This window comes from Crotalus tigris, unplaced genomic scaffold, assembly GCF_016545835.1.
Source record: "Crotalus tigris isolate CLP2741 ecotype Arizona unplaced genomic scaffold, ASM1654583v1 scf7180000020464.425836, whole genome shotgun sequence".
Lineage (NCBI taxonomy): Eukaryota > Metazoa > Chordata > Lepidosauria > Squamata > Viperidae > Crotalus > Crotalus tigris.
This window is the reverse complement of record NW_024098032.1, coordinates 90,825-109,599: the sequence shown is the minus strand read 5'-3', so window position 1 is coordinate 109,599 and position 18,775 is coordinate 90,825. Positions and strand designations below refer to the sequence as shown.

The following is an 18,775-nucleotide window of genomic DNA, read 5'->3' as shown; positions in this document are numbered from 1 at the left end:
CACATCATTTTGCTTTTAGTGATTTTTTTCATTATCATTATTATTATTCTACTTTATTCATTTTTATTCTATGTTATTCTATTTCATTCCACTTTACTTCAATGTCCTTCACATGTTCTTCCAATGTCCATTTTTGTTGTTCAACTGTCTGATGTATTTGCAACATTTCACACCCACCAATGCTCTTTGATAGATATTGTGTGTCAACATCACTGTATGGATGATTCATTGTTATTATTTTTCTGGTCTCCCTATCCTATCCAATGCTTTTAGTTCTGTTTGAGTCCAGTTCATTATTCTAACTGTGTAGCTAATGGTTGGAATTGTTGAGTTGTTTTAATTGTCTTGATGGTATTTCCACCACTAAGTTTCAACTTTCAGATCTTCACTCTTACTTCTAAGCTTCTTCTTGACTTCAGTATGCTTGATGTTATGAGCTTATAGTGATCTTCTTCATCCAATCTCTTGATATCATCTCCATAGGGTATGGAAATAGGATGTCTCAATGCCTTCTGTTATGTCTACTTTTCCCCTGTTGCATGATAAAGATTACCAAACTTCATTGCAATATCTTGGCTGTATTTATGGCCAGTGTTGAGCAGTGATTCTATTTCAGATGGTGTTTTCCATATATCTTCAGATCATCCATGTAAAGCAGGGGTCCCCAACATCCAGGCCACAGCCCGCTACCGGGCCATAGCCTATTTGGAGTGGCTGGCCAGAGTGGCTGACCAGAGCCTATACAGTTCAACTTGCACAAGCAGCAGGTTGATGAGCACTTGTGTGTGTGTGTGTGTGTGTGTGTACTGCCCCCCCGCTCATGCAAGTCAAGCTGCGCAAATGCTCAGCAGCCCTCCACTCACAAAAGGGCTGCATGCACGCATGTGTTCCGGCCTGCCAGTCGCACAAGGAGTATGTGCATGCCCATGATGCCAGCATGCTGCTCATGCGGTCCAGTTCCCCTTTCCCCCCCAGTTGGGTCACCAAGGGTTGAGGGCCATTGATGTAAATGAAGTGGGAGAGCCTGGCAAATGTTTTTGATATTTGATAGTGTGACTTGTTCAATATTGTTGACAAAGGAATCAGTGCAATGACAAATACTAAAACTGAGAGTGAGTCTCCTTGGAAGATTGCTATCTTGATATTAACCTCTCCCAGTCTATCTCTATTGACCAGCAACTATGTCTTCCATTGAGCTATTGATCTTTGCACAAAGCTTCTGATGCTTCTATGTCTGTTATTTCTAGGGATTTAATTATCCAAACTTATGACAGAGTCAAATGTCATCTTATAATAATCAAAGATACTTTCGAATTGGTCTTCCTTCACTTACAGTTTTCCAAAATCATCAATTAGGATCTGATTTATTATTCCTCAGCTGTTTGGGCAGTTTTCTTTCTGATGGAAAGAGCTTGTTTTCCACTAAACACTTTTGAACAGTATCTGTTACCATACCAATCTTCTGTTTTACATCCTTGCAATATGTCATTAAACTACTTGGCAATGAGCAATTCATTTTCAGTGTGATGAGTTCCTAGAAAAAGACAGATTATAAATCTAACAAATAATACTTTTGAAAATATCATTTTCTGCCTCAGATCCCATTCATATTGACATGGAAACATGGCAATAAATTAATAACTTTAATAAAATACTGTTATTTAAAAGTGCCAAAGGTCCCATTGTATTATACTTATTTTTCATAGCAATTATTTTGGAATGAGTTTGCAATCTGATGAGCCAATCTTTGCATATCCTGTTTCTTTGCCATAGGGTCAGTGCTGCAAGGACCCACCCCACTTTGCATCTTAAGAAGACAGAACTCTTGGAATAGTTCTTCCAACAGGCATCCTTTATTAAGAGAAAATGGTTGCAGGTGTTCCAGACAGGACTTGGGGGCCAACTCTCCCATTCAAGGTTTTAAGGGGTTCCCCAGTAGCCCCACCCAATCACCCCCTTCTTCCAGTGACAGACTCAGGCATTATGCTCCCACCCTCTTTTCCTTACTACCGGCTGGATGGAGACTTCAGAGAGAACTACATGAAAGGTAATAGCCCCATTCTTATGGTTAGTCCTTTTGGTGATATCCACATTCAGTCGCTTTGAAGTGTACTTAAGGAAGTGAGGGCCATAAAGCCCCTTTGTTCACCCCTTTCCATTCATTGTATGACATAATCCATAGAAGGCAGAAATGGGGTTTTCTATAGTTGAAATATAATTGGATTTTGACATCCTGCCCCCTCAAAAATAAGACAGATCCACCTGAAAAGAAAACAAAACAGGTATAAAAGTTAGTCAGGCTTGTTAGGATATTCTGTGTGAAACTTCTTTAATAGCTTTGGGGCTCTGACATGACGTTTATGGACCCACTTGTTTTGTGAGGCAGGGAGGTGTTTCCAGGCAACTAGGTACTGAGTCGCTCCATGATATCTCCTAGAGTCAAGGATTTCCTTTATTTCAAAGTGTTATTCACCCTCCACCATGATTGGAGGTGGTGGGGGTGATTTTTGGCCGTAAAGGTGACTGATGCTCTCTTTTCAGCAAGCTGCAATGAAAAATTGGGTGTATTTGCCTGAGATTTTTGGGTAATTCTAATTCTAGTGTTACTGGGTTTATGATTCTTTTAATTGGAAAAGGCCCTATATATTTTGGTCCAGGTTTTTACAGGGCTGTAAGGACTTTGGGTATTTTGTAGATAGGTACACCATTTCTCCTATAATGAATGGTGTAGGTTCAACCCTTTTTTTATCGGCTTGTGCTTTGTATGCCTGCCTAGCTTCATATAGTGCTTTTCTAACTATTGGCCAGGTGTTTTGTAATTGTTCCATCCATTCTTCCAGTGATGGGATCGCCAGTTCCTGTGGGGTTAATTCTGGCATGGGATTGAAACTTTGATCGGTGGCTATTTGAAAAGAAGTGTAACCTGTGCTGGAGTGGACTGCATTATTGTAAGCAACTTCAGCGAAAGGGAGTAGGTCCATCCAATTTGTTTGCTGAAAATTAATAAAACATCTTAAATATTGCTCAAGTACTGAATGACAACGTTCTGTTTGTCCATCCCCTTGTGGATGATGGCTAGATGTCAGTCCCTGAGTGGTCCCTAAGAGAGATAAAAATTCCTTCCAAAATGCAGACGTAAATTGCACTCCCCTATCAGAGATGATGCGTTGGGGTGCTCTGTTCAATCTGTAAATGTGCTGGATGAAAACTTTCACTAAGGCTTTTGTGGTGGGAATCTTTTGGCAAGGGATAAAGTGCACCTGTTTGGAAAACAAGTCTGTGACCGTCCAGACAACCCGTATTCCCATTGCTTCTGGCAATTCCACTATAAAATCCATGGCTATTTCCCTCCAGGGGGCTGAGGGATTTGCCACTGGTTGTAATAGTCCTGGCGATTTCCCTTGCAACCTCTTTGCAGTAGCACATTTTGGGCAGCTGGCTACGTAGCTTTCTATGTCCTTTTTATGGATGGCCACCAAAATTGCTGTTTAATTAAGTGTAAAGTTTTTACAAATCCAAAATGCCCTGCTGATTTTATGTCATGGCAAAGTTGCATGAATGTGACTCTTTGGGTTGTTGGTATATATAACTTTTCCCCTACCAAAGGCAACCAGTCTCTCATTGTGCACACATTTTTGTTTTTCTGGAACCATTCATCTGTTTCCAAACTTTTCCGGAATTCAATTCCAGTTTGGCTGTCCAGTTGTGGTTTTAATTTAGCTTGGGTTCTTGTGGTTACTGGTGCTGCCAGTTGTGACTCTGCCACCATTCGTTTAGTGTCTGTGGCTTGCGTGCTGTTATATTGGGGCATGCGAGATAATGCATCTGCCAGGAAGTTCTTTCTCCCTGGTAAATGTTTGAGCTTAAATTGGAACGGGTGAAAATGCTGGGACCAGCGGGCTTGTTTGGGATTGGGTTTCCTGGGTGCTTTCAGGGCTTCCAAATTTTTATGATCAGTCCACACCTAGCAGGGGATTTTGTTGCCTTCCAGGAACTGTCGCCACGTGAGTAATGCCCAACGTATCCCATAAGCCTCCTTCTCCCATACGGGCCCTCGCTGTTCTGTTTCCGTGAGTTTCTTGGATGTATATGCACAGGGTTGCAATACTCCATCATCGTTTTCTTTTAATAGAACAGCCCCCACTGCCACATCACTTGCATCCGCCTTTATTACGAAGGACTTATTCATGTCTGGGTGCCTTAGTACTGGTTCGGCAGAAAAAAAGTCTCTTTAGTCTCTCAAACGCTGCTTGGAACTCCATTGTCCATGTTAGTGGCTGGCTAGGTTTTACTGAGGATGCTCCCTTGGTTTTTAGTAAGGTAGTGAGGGGCAAAGCTATCTGGGCAAATGAGGGGATGAATTGGCAGTAAAAGTTTGCAAAGTTCAGGAAACTTTGTAGTTGCTTTCTTGTGCGTGGTGATACCCAATCTAATACTGCTCTGACCTTCTCTGGGTCCATTTCAGTGCCCTGGGGGGATATGCGATAACCTAGGTAGTCTATCCTTTCCTGGTGGAATTCGCATTTTGAGAGTTTGGCATATAGGTGGGTGGCTCACAGTTTCTTTAAAACCGCTCTGACAAGGTTGACATGTTCCTCTTTTGTTTCGGTAATCCAAATAGCAAGACTTTGAATTGATAGCACACCATGGGGCAGTTAAATGCAATCTTCCATTCATCCCCTTCCTTAATTCTCACGCGATAGTAAGCTTCCCGTAGGTCTAGTTTAGAAAAAATTTTCCCTTTCGAGAGGTGTGACAGCATGTCTTTCATGAGGGGCAGCGGGTTACTGAATACACTGATTGTATTCAGGGCCCTATAATCCACGCATAAGCGTAAAGAGCCATCCTTCTTCTCTCTAAAGAGGACCGGGGCAGCCAATTTAGGCTTGGCTGGCTCAATGAAACCTCTCTCTAGGTTTTTTTTAATGAATCTTTCCATTTCCTCCTTCTCCTTTGGGCTCATGGAGTATAATCTGGGCTTCGGGAGTTTTGCCCCAGGCTTGAATTCAATGGCACAGTCTGTGGATTTGTGGGGGGGGGGAGCTCATCCGCCCTCTCCTCATTAAAAACTTCAGCAAGGTCTCTTATTCCTATGGTATTTCTGTTACTCCCTTTTCCTCTCCCATGGATGCTTTTTCTATTCTTGATTCTGGTAACCCCCCTTGGAATTTTAAGTCCATAGTGTCCCCCTTCGGAAATTTGATTTCTGTCATCCTCCAATTCAACCAGGGGTTCCATTTTTTTTAACCATTCCATCCCTAGAATCATTGGGCATTCCATGCCTGGGATCACCACAAATGTTATGTCCTCCTCATGTTTGCCCAGGGAGAGGTGTATTGGTAAAGTGGCTAGGGTAGCTGGCACCTCCCCTGCTATGGATCCATCTAACTGGCCAAATGAGATTGGTTGTTCCAGTCTCCTCAACGGAATGCCCAGATTCCCCACTAGTGTCAGGCTAATGAGGCAGCGGGTGCAGCTTGAGTCTATTAAGGCTTTCACCTTCATGGTTTCGGGCATGGGGGGGGAATTAATATAGTCACTGTCTTGAGGATGGGTGCGATGCGTCCACTTACCATTGGTTCGCCCTCCGAGCTGTCATCTGAGACATCCACCGGCCCTGTGGTGTAGACTGGAGTTCTTTCCCCCTGATGAGCAGAGATGGGGGGGTTCCACAATTTCCATCATTCTTATGGCAGTTTCTTTTGGCTTAGCTGAAGACTTTCCAGATTTGCTGATCGGGGATCTTTCTGGGTTGTGCTGGGGGGCTTTACAGCTCGATGCCCTTCTCTTCTGCACTTGAAACACCCCATTTGCTTCTTGGCTGTAGCCAGTGGTTTCACTGGTTTGTGTGTCAACTCAGGCGGGGAGCGGCTCCATTGTTTTCCTCGGCGGTGTCTCTTCAATATGTCGATCTCTGCTTCCTCTGCCAAGACGTACCATTCCTCAAGTTGTTGTGGGTCCCCTCGGGGCAGGCAAGCATCATATAGGTCATAATTTAGTCCGTCTTTGAAATGGCTAAGGAGTATGTCTTCTGGCCAGTTCAGTTTGCTGGCAATAGCCTGGAATTCTTGTGTATATTCAGCCACTGGGCGTTTGCCTTGCCTCATTGTTTTTATCCTTTCGCAGGCTTTGCGATCAGCCAGGGGGTCTTCAAATCGCCTTCTCAGAGAGGACATGAAACGGTTGAAGTCGTTGAGCTCTGGAGCATTGGTGCACATTCACCACCCAATCTGCAGCCGGTCCCTCCAGGGCAGATTGCACGATCCGGATGCGGGCTTTGTCACTGGGGATGTCCCGCCTATATTCCTCCATGTAGCTGAGGACTTGGGTTAGGAAAAACCCCAAGCGTGTTGGCTCCCCTTTGAATTTCACCTCCAATGGCGGATGTCTTGGAATGGATCGGTGCCTCCGTTGTTGGTGGTAGTGTCTTCTGTCCAGATCACCCTCTGTGGTTCGGTAGAGGGTGGGGACTACTGGATCAGCAGATGTCCCTGGGGCTGCAGGTCCCACTTCCCCCTCAGTGTCTCTCCCTTTGCGGCTCCAGGAGCTGGGGCGGCCGTAGGGCTGAGGATTCTCCTCTCCTAGGGAGCTGAGAGTTCTCTTCATCAGGTCAATAGCTTTCTCTAGGATCCAGTCTGAGTACGGTGCCCAGCTTTCTCCCTCTTCACTTGTGTGCAGGGTTTTGTCCATCTCCTGCTTCCATTCTGGTTGCTTGGTCCCCCGTCTCAGGGTCACCTTTCTTGATTCCTTTCCCCACTCACTTTTCTTTCTAATGCCCATTGACCAGCGAGGCTTGTGGTCCTGTGTCTCCACCACATCTTCTCCTGAGGAATCTGACCTCTCGGATCCCAACATCTGGCAAGGTTCTAGTTGGGGCAGCGGCTCTCTTTCTGGGGAGTTTTCCCCCTTTCTTGTTCCATTGTCTGACATGGTAATTTTTTGCAAAATCCTCCAGCAAGGGTCCAGGTGGATTAATTTTGCAAGTCCTGTCTAATTTAAGGACCCACCCCACTTTGCATCTTAAGAAGACAGAACTCTTGGAATAGTTCTTCCAACAGGCATCCTTTATTAAGAGAAAATGATTGTAGGCGTTCTAGACAGGACTTGGGGTCCAAGCTCTCCCATTCAAGGTTTTAAGGGGTTCCCCAGTAGCCTCACCCAATCACCCCCTTCTTCCAGCGACAGTCTCAGGCATTACGCTCCCACCCCTTTTTCCTTACTACTGGCTGGACGGAGACGTCAGAGAGAACTACATGAAAGGTAAATGCCCCATTCTTATGGTTAGTCCTTTTGGTGATATCCACATTCAGTCGCTTTGAAGTGTACTGAAGGATGTGAGGGCCATAAAGCCCCTTTGTTCACCCCCTTCCCTTAATCGTATGGCAGAATCCATAGAAGGCAGAAATGGGGTTTTCTATAGTTGATAACTAGAGATGAAATATTATTGGATTCTGACAAGTGCTTTTTAAAAAAAAAAAAAAAAAAAGGTGCCGGAACTCACAGACGTCAGACAACCCGCCTTGCCTACCCTACAAGGTTCCATCCAAAAAAGGTGCCAGAATTCCGTTCTGAGCGTTCTATGAGAAAAAAAGCCCTGCATAGGGGTATAAGCCCTCTTACTGAATTAATGTGCTAAATTGGTTGGTGTTTACAACAAAAACAAGATTATTTTTTTAATGATTTATTAAGGCAACATAAAGGGATAATGATGACAGTAAAAGCCAGTTTATTAGCAAAACTGCAGTATTGTAATTGTTTTTTAAAAAATATTGAATATAATTTTATACATATATTCTATACAGGAAATACAACTTAGTGATCGTCAGTCCTTCTGAATGAGAAGTATACTCTCATACCCTTAGCTGACACAGATTTTATTGTTCTATTTCACATGAGTTTTACACATAGTTTTGGCAATGGAACAAGAAATGATGAAAGAATTGATCTGCGTTTTTTCTTGACAAACTCACAACATCATGTGATGTGTCACGACATATCGTGACTTTTTTTCCATTGCTGGCAATGGGGTGGGTGCAGTTTTGGCATGATGCATCCAGCCCGTGGGCCAGAAGTTTGACACCCCTGATATAAGTCAACCCAAGGATGTACGCTGGGTACTTGATAAGATTACAGAAACACTTTAACCACAAATAATTATTACTGTATGGAAACAATCAATATATTAAGATTGATAGCATAATAAAAATAAAAAATCTACAAATTTGCAAATTTGTCCCAAAATCAAAAGTGTTACTGAAGAATATTTATTTAAAATGTATATATTGTCAGAAATTGCAAGTCATAGATTAATTTTTGTACTCTTGTACTTTAGTATTCTGTGGGTACTGTATATGCTATGTTTTTAAAGGCTGCATGTTTCTGCAGATTCTGGATAGGGCAGATGTCTAATGGATAAAATGACAAAATGAAATAAATTCAAGCTAATTTGTCCCACTCTGTAAAAAATAAAACCAGAATTAAGCAGTTGACATAGCATAAAACAGGAATGGTACTGATATATAATAAAACAAAGAAAAATATTGGATTACAATACCTATAGTTCCCAATTCATTTTAAAGACAGACATCTGTATAATTCATTGCAATATATCTTCTCCATTATACTGTTTAATACTTACATGCTAGGACAGTTTTTCTCAAACCTAACAACTTAAAGATATATGGACTTCAACTCCCAGAATTCCCCAGCCACAGTTGAAGTCCACACATCTTAACGTCAGTACGGCTGAGAAATGCTGATTTAAGAATTTATTAATCTATGATAGCCAAAAAAAAGAGTCCAGTAGTAGCTTTTCAGATTAGCAAAAAAAATTTAGAAGGCACAATAGATGTATCAGAATCCAATTATATTTCATCTCTAGTTATCAAATATAGAAAACCCCAATTCTGCCTTCTCTGGATTCTGCCATACGAGGAAGGGAAGGGGGTGAACAAAGGGGCTTTATGGCCCTCACTTCCTTCAGTATACTTCAAAGGAACTGAATGTGTGTATTGCAAAAAGAACTAACCATAAGAATGGGGCTATTGCCTTTTATGTAGTTTTCTTTGAAGTTACCATCCAGCCGGCAGTAATGAAAAGGGGGTGGAAGTGTAATGCCTGAGACTGTTGCTGAAAGAGGGGGTTGATTGGGTGGGGCTACTGAGGAACCCCTTAAACCTTGAATTGGAGAGCTTGGACCCCAAGTCCTGTCTAGAACGCCTGCAACCATTTTCTCTTAATAAAGGATTCCTGTTGGGAGAATTATTCCAAGAGTTCTGTCTTCTTAAGATGCAAAGTGGGGTGGGTCCTTACATTAGACAGGACTTGCAAAATTAATCCACCTGGAAGGGAGACCCTTGCCGGGGGATTTTGCAAAAAATTACCATGTCAGACAATGGAGCAAGAAAGGGGGAAAACTCCCTGGAAAGAGAGCCGCTGACCCAATTGGAACCTTGCCAGATGTTGGGATCTGAGAGGTCAGATTCCTCAGGAGAAGAAGTGGTGGAGACATGGAACCATAGGCCTCGCTGGTCAATGGGCGTTGGAAAGAAAAGTGAGTGGGGAAAGGAATCTAGAAAGGTGAACCTGAGACGGGGGACCAAGCAACCAGAATGGAAGCAGGAGATGGAGAAATCCCTGTACGCAAGGGAAGAGGGAGAAAGCTGGGCACCGTACTCAGACTGGATCCTAGAGAAAGCTATTGACCTGATGAAGAGAACTCTCAGCTCCCTAGGAGAGGAGAATCCTGAGCCCTACGGCCGCCCCAGCTCCTGGAGTCGCAAAGGGAGGGACACCGAGGGGAAAGGGGAACCAGCGAGAGGGAAGGGGAAGATGTCCAGGGGACATCTGGTGATCCAGTAATCCCCACCCCCTACCGAACCACAGATGGCGATCTGGACAGAAGACACTACCACCAATACCGGAGGCACCGATCCATTCCAAGACGTCTGCCATTGGAAGTGAAATTCAAAGTGGAGCCAACATACTTGGGGTTTTTCCTAACCCAAGTCCTCAGCTACATGGAGGAATATGGGCGGGACATCCCCAGTGACAAAGCCCGCATGCGGATCGTGCAATCTGCCCTGGATGGACCGGCTGCAGATTGGGTGGTGAACTTGCATGACTCCAATGGCCCAGAACACAGCAACTTCAACCGTTTCATGTCCTCTCTGAGAAGACGATTTGAAGACCCCCTGGCTGATCGCAAAGCCCGTGAAAGGATAAAAATGATGAGACAAGGCAAACGCCTGGTGGCTGAATATACACAAGAATTCCGGGCCATTGCAAGCAAACTGAATTGGCCAAAAGACATCCTTCTTAGCCATTTCAAAGACGGACTAAATTATGATCTATATGATGCTTGCCTGCCCCGAGGGGACTTACACCAACTTGAGGAATGGTACATCTTGGCAGAGGAAGCAGAGATCGACATATTGAAAAGACACCACCAAGGAAAACAATGGAGCCGCTCCCCGCCTGAGTTGACACACGAACCAGTGAAACCACTGGCTATAGCCAAGAAGCAAATGGGATATCTCAAGTGCAGAAGAGAAGGGCATCGAGCTGTAGAATGCTGCTCCAAAGCCCCCCAGCACAACCCAGACAGATCCCCAATCAGCAAATCCGGAAAGTCTTCAGCTAAGCCAAAAGAAACTGCCATGAGAATGATGGAAATTGCGGAACCCCCCACCTCTTCTCACCAGGGAGAAAGAACTCCAGCCTACACCGCAGATCCAGTGGACGCCTCAGATGACAGCTCAGAGGGTGAACCCCTGGTAAGTGGACACATCACACCCATCCTCAAGACAGTGACTATATTAATTCCCCAAATGCCCGAAGCTGTGAGGGTGAAAGCCTTAATAGACTCTGGCTGCACCCGATGCCTCATTAGCCCAACACTAGTGGGGAATCTGGGCATCCCATCGAGGAGACTGGAACAACCAATCTCATTTGGCCAGTTAGATGGATCCATAGCAGGGGGGGCAGCTCCCCTAGCAATACACCTCTCCCTGGGCAAACATGTGGAGGACATAATGTTTATGGTGACCCCAGGCATGGAATGCCCAATGATCCTAGGGATGGAATGGTTAAAAAAATGGAACCCCTGGGTAAATTGGAGGATGACAGAAATCAAATTCCCGAAGGGGGACCCTATGGACTTAAAACCCTATGGAGGCTACCAGAATCAAGAATAGAAAAAGCATCCATAGGAGAGGAAAAGAGACTAACAGAAATACCAGAGCAATACACAGACCTTGCTGAAGTTTTCAGTGAGGAGAGGGCAAATGACCCCCCCCCACCGACCCACAGATCGTGCCATTGAATTCAAGCCTGGGGCAAAACTCCCGAAACCCAGATTATACCCCATGAGCCCAAAGGAGAAGGAGGAAATGGAGAGATTCATAAAAAAAAAACCTAGAGAGAGGTTTCATTGAGCCAGCCAAGCCTAAATTGGCTGCCCCGGTCCTCTTTAGAGAGAATTAAGATGGCTCTTTACGCTTATGCATGGATTATAGGGCCCTGAATACAATCAGTGAAAGCAACCTATACCCTCTGCCCCTCATGAAAGACATGCTGTCACACCTCTCAAAAGGGAATTTTTTTTCTAAACTAGACCTAAGGGAAGCTTACTATCACGTGAGAATTAAGGAAGGGGACGAATGGAAGACTGCATTTAACTGCCCCATAGGGTGCTATCAATTCAAAGTCTTGCTATTTGGATTACAAGGGGGGCCTGCAGTCTTTATGCAATTAATCAATGATGTTCTAAGGGAGCATCTGTTTAAGGGGGTCCTTGTTTACTTGGACAACATTCTTATCTTCATCGAAACAAAAGAGGACCATGTCAACCTTGTCAGAGCGGTTTTAAAGAAAAGGCGAGCCGCCCACCTATATGCCAAACTCTCAAAATGCGAATTCCACCAGGAAAGGATAGACTACCTAGGTTATCGCTTATCCCCCCAGGGCATTGACCCAGAGAAGGTCAGAGCAGTATTAGATTGGGTATCACCATGCACAAGAAAGCAACTACAAAGTTTCCTGGGCTTTGCAAACTTTTACCACCAATTCATCCCCTCATTTGCCCAGAAAGCCTTGCCCCTCACTAACTTACTAAAAAGGAAGGGAACATCCTCAGTAAAACCTAGCCAGCCACTAACATGGACAATGGAGTGCCAAGCAGAGTTTGAGAGACTAAAGAGACTTTTTTCTGCCGAACCAGTACTAAGACACCCAGACATTGACAAGCCCTTCGTAATAAAGGCAGATGCAAGTGATGTGGCAGTGGGGGCTGTTCTATTACAAGAAAACGATGATGGAGTATTGCAACCCTGTGCATATACATCCAAGAAACTCACGGATACAGAACAGCGCTGGCCCATATGAGAGAAAGAGGCATATGGGATCGGTTGGGCATTACTCACGTGGCCTTCCAGGTGTGGACTGATCACAAAAATTTAGAAGCCCTGAAAACGCCCAGGAAACTCAATCCCAAACAAGCCTGCTGGTCCCAGTATTTTCACCCGTTCCAATTTAAGCTCAAACATTTACCAGGGAGAAAGAACTTCCTCGCAGTTGCATTATCTCACATGCCCCAATATAACAGCACACGAACCACAGACTCTAAACCAATAATGGCAGAGTCACAACTGGCAGCACCAGTGACCACAAGAACCCAAGCTAAATTAAAACCACAACTCGACAGCCAAACTGGAATTGAATTCATAAACAGACGAATGGTTCCAGAAAAACAAAAATGTGTGCACAATGAAAGACGGGTTGCCTTGGGTAGGGGAAAAGTTATATATACCAACAACCCAAAGAGTCACTTTCATGCAGCTTTGCCATGACACAAAATCAGCAGGGCATTTTGGATTTGTAAAAACTTTACACTTAATTAAACGGCAATTTTGGTGGCCATCCATGAAAAAGAACATAGAAAGTTATGTAGCCAGTTGCCAAAAATGTGCCACTGCAAAGAGGTTGCAAGGAAAATCGCCAGGACTATTACATCTAGTGGCAAGTCCCTCAGTCCCCTGGAGAGAAATAGCCATTGATTTTACAGTGGAATTGCCAGAAAGCAATGGGAATACTGTTGTCTGGATGGTCACAGACTTGTTTTCCAAACAGGTGCACTTTATCCCTTGCCAAAAGATTCCCACTGCAAAAGCCTTAGCAAAACTTTTCATTCAGCACATTTACAGATTGCATGGGGCACCCCAACGCATCATCTCTGACAGGGGGGTGCAATTTACGTCTGCATTTTGGAAGGAATTTTTATCTCTCTTAGGAACCACTCAGGGACTGACATCTAGCCACCACCCACCAGGAAATGGGTGGGCTGAAAAAATGAACTCCGTACTTAAGCAATATTTAAGATGTTTTCTTAGTTTCCAGCAGACCGAGTGGGCGGACTTACTCCCTTTTGTAGAAGTTGCCTACAATAATTCAGTCCACTCCAGCACAGGTTACACTCCTTTTCAGAGAGCCACCGGTCAAAGTTTGGACCAAAATATATAGGGCCTTTTCCAATTAAAAGAATCATAAACCCAGTAACAGTAGAATTAGAATTACCCAAAGATATCAGGCAAATACACCCAATTTTTCATTGCAGCTTGCTGAAAAGAGAGCGTCAGTCACCTCTATGGCCAAAAATCTCCCCACCACCACCTCCAATCATGGTGGAGGGCGAACAACACTTCGAAATAAAGGAAATCCTTGACTCTAGGAGATATCATGGAGCGATATCCTGGAAACACCTCCCTTCCTCACAAAACGAGTGGGTCCATAAGTGTCATGTCAGAGCCCCGAAGCTATTAAAGAAGTTTCATACAGAGTATCCTAACAAGCCTGACTTACTTTTATACCTGTTTTGTTTTCTTTCAGGTGGATCTGTCTTATTTTTGAGGGGGCCGTATGTCAGAATCCAATTATATTTCATCTCTAGTTATCAATTATAAAAAGCCCATTTCTGCCTTCTACGGATTCTGCCATACGAGGAAGGGAAGGGGTTGAACAAAGGGGCTTTATGGCCCTCACATCCTTCAGTACACTTCAAAGCGACTGAATATCACCAAAAGGACTAACCATAAGAATGGGGCTATTGCCTTTCATTTAGTTTTCTTTGAAGTCTCCATCCAGCCAGCAGTAATGAAAAGGGGGTGGAAGTGTAGTGCCTGAGACTGTCGCTGATAGAGGGGGTTGATTGGGTGGGGCTACTGGGGAACCCCTTAAAACCTTGAATTGGAGAGCTTGGACCCCAAGTCCTGTCTAGAATGCCTGCAACCATTTTCTCTTAATAAAGAATTCCTGTTGGAAGAATTATTCCAAGAGTTCTGTCTTCTCAAGATGCAAAGTGGGGTGGGTCCTTACAAGATGTTTTGGTGAACTACAAATGTGCAGAGTGGTTAAAGTGATGAAGGATTTAAATTGGGCTGAGGTGGGCATGGAGTGAAGGGAGGGGAAGAGATCTGAGTACATGGTCCACGAAACCTGATATTTTAGCTCTAATAGCTCATAGCTAAGTGCTTGAGAAGATGGTAGAGGACAGGAAGACCTGGAGGAACGTTGTCCATGGGGTCGCGATGGGTCGGACACGACTTCGCAATTAACAACAACAAGTGCTTGAGACAAGAGATAGTTTGTGTTTCCTGGTTTGCATATTTGAGGAAATAGATAAAAGATTTCTGGCCAAGGATCTTGGGGAATCTCCATGCAGGCACAACCTTGTAGGTCTTTAGGAATTTCTTTCATCAGATTATATAGTTCCTTCTGATTTCTTCCTATAGGATCCATGGATAAAAGTTGGTAATATGTGTTGTTCGTCAGTTGCTTTTAGACTTCCTTAACATATAATCCACCTTATTCATAAAGACAACTTCTTTCTCAGGTTGATTATGATATTTATGTTAATGCTGTGGTTGGCATATCATTCAGCTTTGATGAATTTATCACATATGATGATATTTTTCATCGATAATTATTGCTTGAGGTTGTTGGCCTAAGCCAGGGGTCTACAAACTTGGCCCTTTTATGACTTGTGGACTTCAACTCCCAGAATTCCTCAGCCAGGCATGCTGGCTGAGGAATTCTGGGAGTTGAAGTCCACAAGTCATAAAAGGGCCATGTTTGAAGACCCTTAGTCTAAGCCAATAGAAATCCAATTCAATTTTACATCCATGTGAAGGCAACCAACTATGTGGTATTTTTTTAATGTTCCTCCACAACATATACTATTCCAGGAACAGCATCAACTTATTAATTATGATTATCTCATCATTGCTGCAGTTCCAGAAAGCAACCAAGATCTAATTCTTTCAGGGATCCTTTGTGGTATTGCTCCTAGGGAAGTGGCACCAGTTAACTGTTCTATATTATAAGTGTAGCTGTATGATGGACTATGAACATGATTTTATTGAATTGCTATTAATAGTGTAACTATTTATTTGATTTTCAATCGTTATACTAAGGTGAAGAGTGTAAGCAACTTGGAGTCATTTTCTGGTTATAATGGCCTTGAGGGGAAAAAAATAAAAGGTTGTTTAAATTGTGCACAATTTCTATATTGCATAGTCAGTTGGAATATCATCCCCTCAAGGATCTATTTGCCCCAACCCTACTTGCCCCAACCTAAATGGGGGGGAGTTCTTCTGCTATCTACATACTTGTATTCCTTCTATGCTTCCCCCCTTCATTTTTAGTACACTCTTTTGTCTCTTATCATTTACTTCATTGATACAAGGAATGTTGTTATGATTTTCAAACCAGGAATCAGGAACTTTGGAGAGTATAGAAGTCACTCCTGAAGCTTTGCTTTTTGTGTTAAGAAGGGAGAGGTCATTTTTCCTTTTTCTCTATGTATTTCTTTTGGAGAAGTTGCACTAATTGTATGGGACTGGGTTACTTGAGGGATCAACTTGCCCCAGTTTTGTCTACCCTTCTATTAGGTCTGGCAGAAGAGGCAGGTCCAGGTTCTCTGTGTTAGGACATGTTATGTGGTGGGTTCCAGGAAAAGACACTATTCTGTCATGGCACTCATCCTTTGGAATATCATCCCCTCAGGGACTTGTTTGGCCCCAACCTAGTGGCTTAAAGATGTGATTACATCTTTAAAGATGTGGGTTCCAGGTACAAACATTATTCTGTCGTGGCACTCATCCTTTAAAACAGTGATGGTAAAACTTTCAGAGACCGAGTGCCCAAAATGCAACCCCAAAGCCACTTATTTATTACTGGGTGCTGGGTGGGCATGGCTGCGGTGGTCACGGCAGACTGGGTGGCCATGGCTACCTTGATATTGCTCGTGGGGAGGGATGCCTGTGGGAGCCGGGCAAGGTTGGGGGAGATCCAGGGGAGTCTCTGGAGGGTGGGGCAGTGGGCAGGAGGTTCGTCCTGTGGGGTGAGGCAAGATAGGGGGCAGGGTGGGGGTACCATTGTCACGGGGCAAGGCAAGGTGAGGCAGGGGCTGCCTTGACACCATCAGCCCCCGCACACAGAGGCCAGTGAGCGCATGAGGGCCAATGGTGTTTTTCAGCAGCCACAGCCTGCCGGCCTCTCGACCAGCACGCTCTGGAGCTCCACAGCCCACTGCGAATACCGGGCTAGCCCTCCAGCAACAGACAGAGTAGGGGAGGGGGAGGTACATGATGAAGAAAGAAGGTCAGAAAGGGCATCTGGGCAGTGGTGGGTGGGGCATTCTCTCTAGCACCGCATCGGCAGAGGCACTCCACCTGCCTCTTTGGTGTCTGTGTGGGCAGAGCTGCAAAGAAGGCTCGGAAGCAGAGTGAAAGGGGGTAGGTGGGTAGGTGAGGAGGATCTCCAGAAGCTGTGCTGAGGAGAAGACAAAAATCAGCTCTGCCTCGCCCACCTTCAGCAGTTCAGAGAAGCCAGGCAACAGCTGAGAAGGCAATGCAGTGGGTCCCAGGAAAAGAAAAGGATGCGAGGCCAGGAGGTACGGGATGGGGAGGAGGGAAACCAACCATGCCGGGATGCATCTGGCCATGTGGGACCTCAGCAAGTTAGCAGGCAGCTGGTTGAAGAGAGGGACAGTTGCGGTTCTGCCTGCTTTATTATGCGGCAGGCTGTGCAAGAGGCGGCGGTGGCAGTGATCCTTGCATCACCAGGCCTGGCCGGCAGTAGCTCTGTAACTGAAGCTTGCTGCCCATCCTTGCACTGGTGGGGGTGGTGGGTGGAGGTGGGCTCTGGCGTGCACACACCCCTCACAGCTGCCGCTCTGCATCATCCCGTGTGCACCCCCAGCCCCTCACCACCATCTCCATCTGTCTGGGCAGAGCTGGGGAAACAGGCTGGGTGGGGTGGGGGATCTGCTAGTGCTGCTGCCAGAAGGTGAAATGGGATTGGACCCACACACCTGCTTCCCAGTATCCTGCTGCAGCCTCTCATGTCGCCCCACTGATGCTGCGGCTGATTTTAGCAGTATTGCTGCATCACGGCTGTGCCAGGATATCAGGAAGCAGGGTACACATGTCTGATCTCCCTTTCCCCACTGGCTTCACTTCGTGGCAGCAGCACCCAGCCTGTTTCCCTGGCTCCATTAGCAGCAGCAGCTCCCTCAGCAAGCTCTGGCTCAGTTGCCTTCACTGAAATACGGAGGCCCCATACAGCCACCATCACCCCACAGGCCCTGCAACCACCAAAGGAGGATGAGACTGGAAACAGCAAAAGTGAAAGTGGATACAGTGACAGGCTGTGTAGAGCGCCACTCGGAGCTTCTGCCTGTAACGGAGCCAGGGAAACAGGCCAGGTTGGGGGGCACTGCCAGTGCCGCTGCCACAAGGTGAAGCTGGTGGGGAAAGGGGGATCAGACCCATGTGTCCACTTCCTGATATCCTGCTGCAGCCTGTCACGCCACCCCACTGGTGCTGTGGCCGATTTCGGCAGGATACCAGGAAGCGGGGCACATGGGTCCAATCCCCCTTCCCCCACCAGCTTCACCTCGTGGCAGCAGCACAAGCAGCTCTCCCCCAACCCAGCCCATTTCCCCTGCTCCATTATCAGCAGCAGCTCGCTCAGTGAGTGCCCCACCAGTACGGCTAGTTCCTCTGCTGATGCCATAGCACAGGCGAGGGGGTAGTGGGAGCTCCAGTCTGAAGAAACAGCTCACCCTCTTCCACTTCCATGGGTTCTGGCTCAGTCACCTTCATCGAAATACAGAGGCCCCATACTGCTGCCATTGCCCCACAGGCCTCGCTACCGCTGAAGGAGGGCGAGACTGGAAACAGGAAAAGTAAAGATGGAAGCTACTGTGGTGAACTCTGTGCTGGGGCAATGGCGCGTGTGCCCAGAGAGAGGGCTCTGCGTGCCCCCTCTGGCACATGTGCCATAGGGTCATCACCACTGCTTTAGAATATCATCCCGTCAAGAACCTGCTTGGCCCCAATCCAGCGGCTTAAATATGTGATTCCATCTTTAAAGATTTGGGTTCCAAGAAGAGACACTATTCTGTCATGGCACTCATCCCTTGAAATATAATCCCCTCAAGGATCAGTTTGGCACCAACCCAGTGACTTAAAGATGTGGTTCCATCTTTAAGCTTGGGGATCTGGATGTCTGGTAGAGTGGTTATGTTGATTGTTGTATGGGGGTTCTTATACCTCAGATGTTGGTTGTGTTGTATTGTTTTTCATGTAGGTTTTAATATGGCTGATTCTTTTACATAGCTTTGCAATTGTTGTAAACCACCCTGAATTATGTATTTGAGAGAGGTACCCATATAAAATGAAATTATATCTATGTTTATGTATAGATGCACATAATG

The 18,775-nt window shown here is 45.3% G+C and overlaps 1 protein-coding gene across 1 annotated transcript in view; it reads left to right on the top strand.

Annotated features, from left to right (window-relative positions):
• The window catches only part of PCDH15 (protocadherin related 15), a gene marked incomplete at its 5' end in the record, with an annotated part of 401,689 nt that overhangs the window by 303,545 nt on the left and 79,369 nt on the right, over positions 1 to 18,775 (top strand). The gene's annotated exons all lie outside the window — the stretch shown is intronic.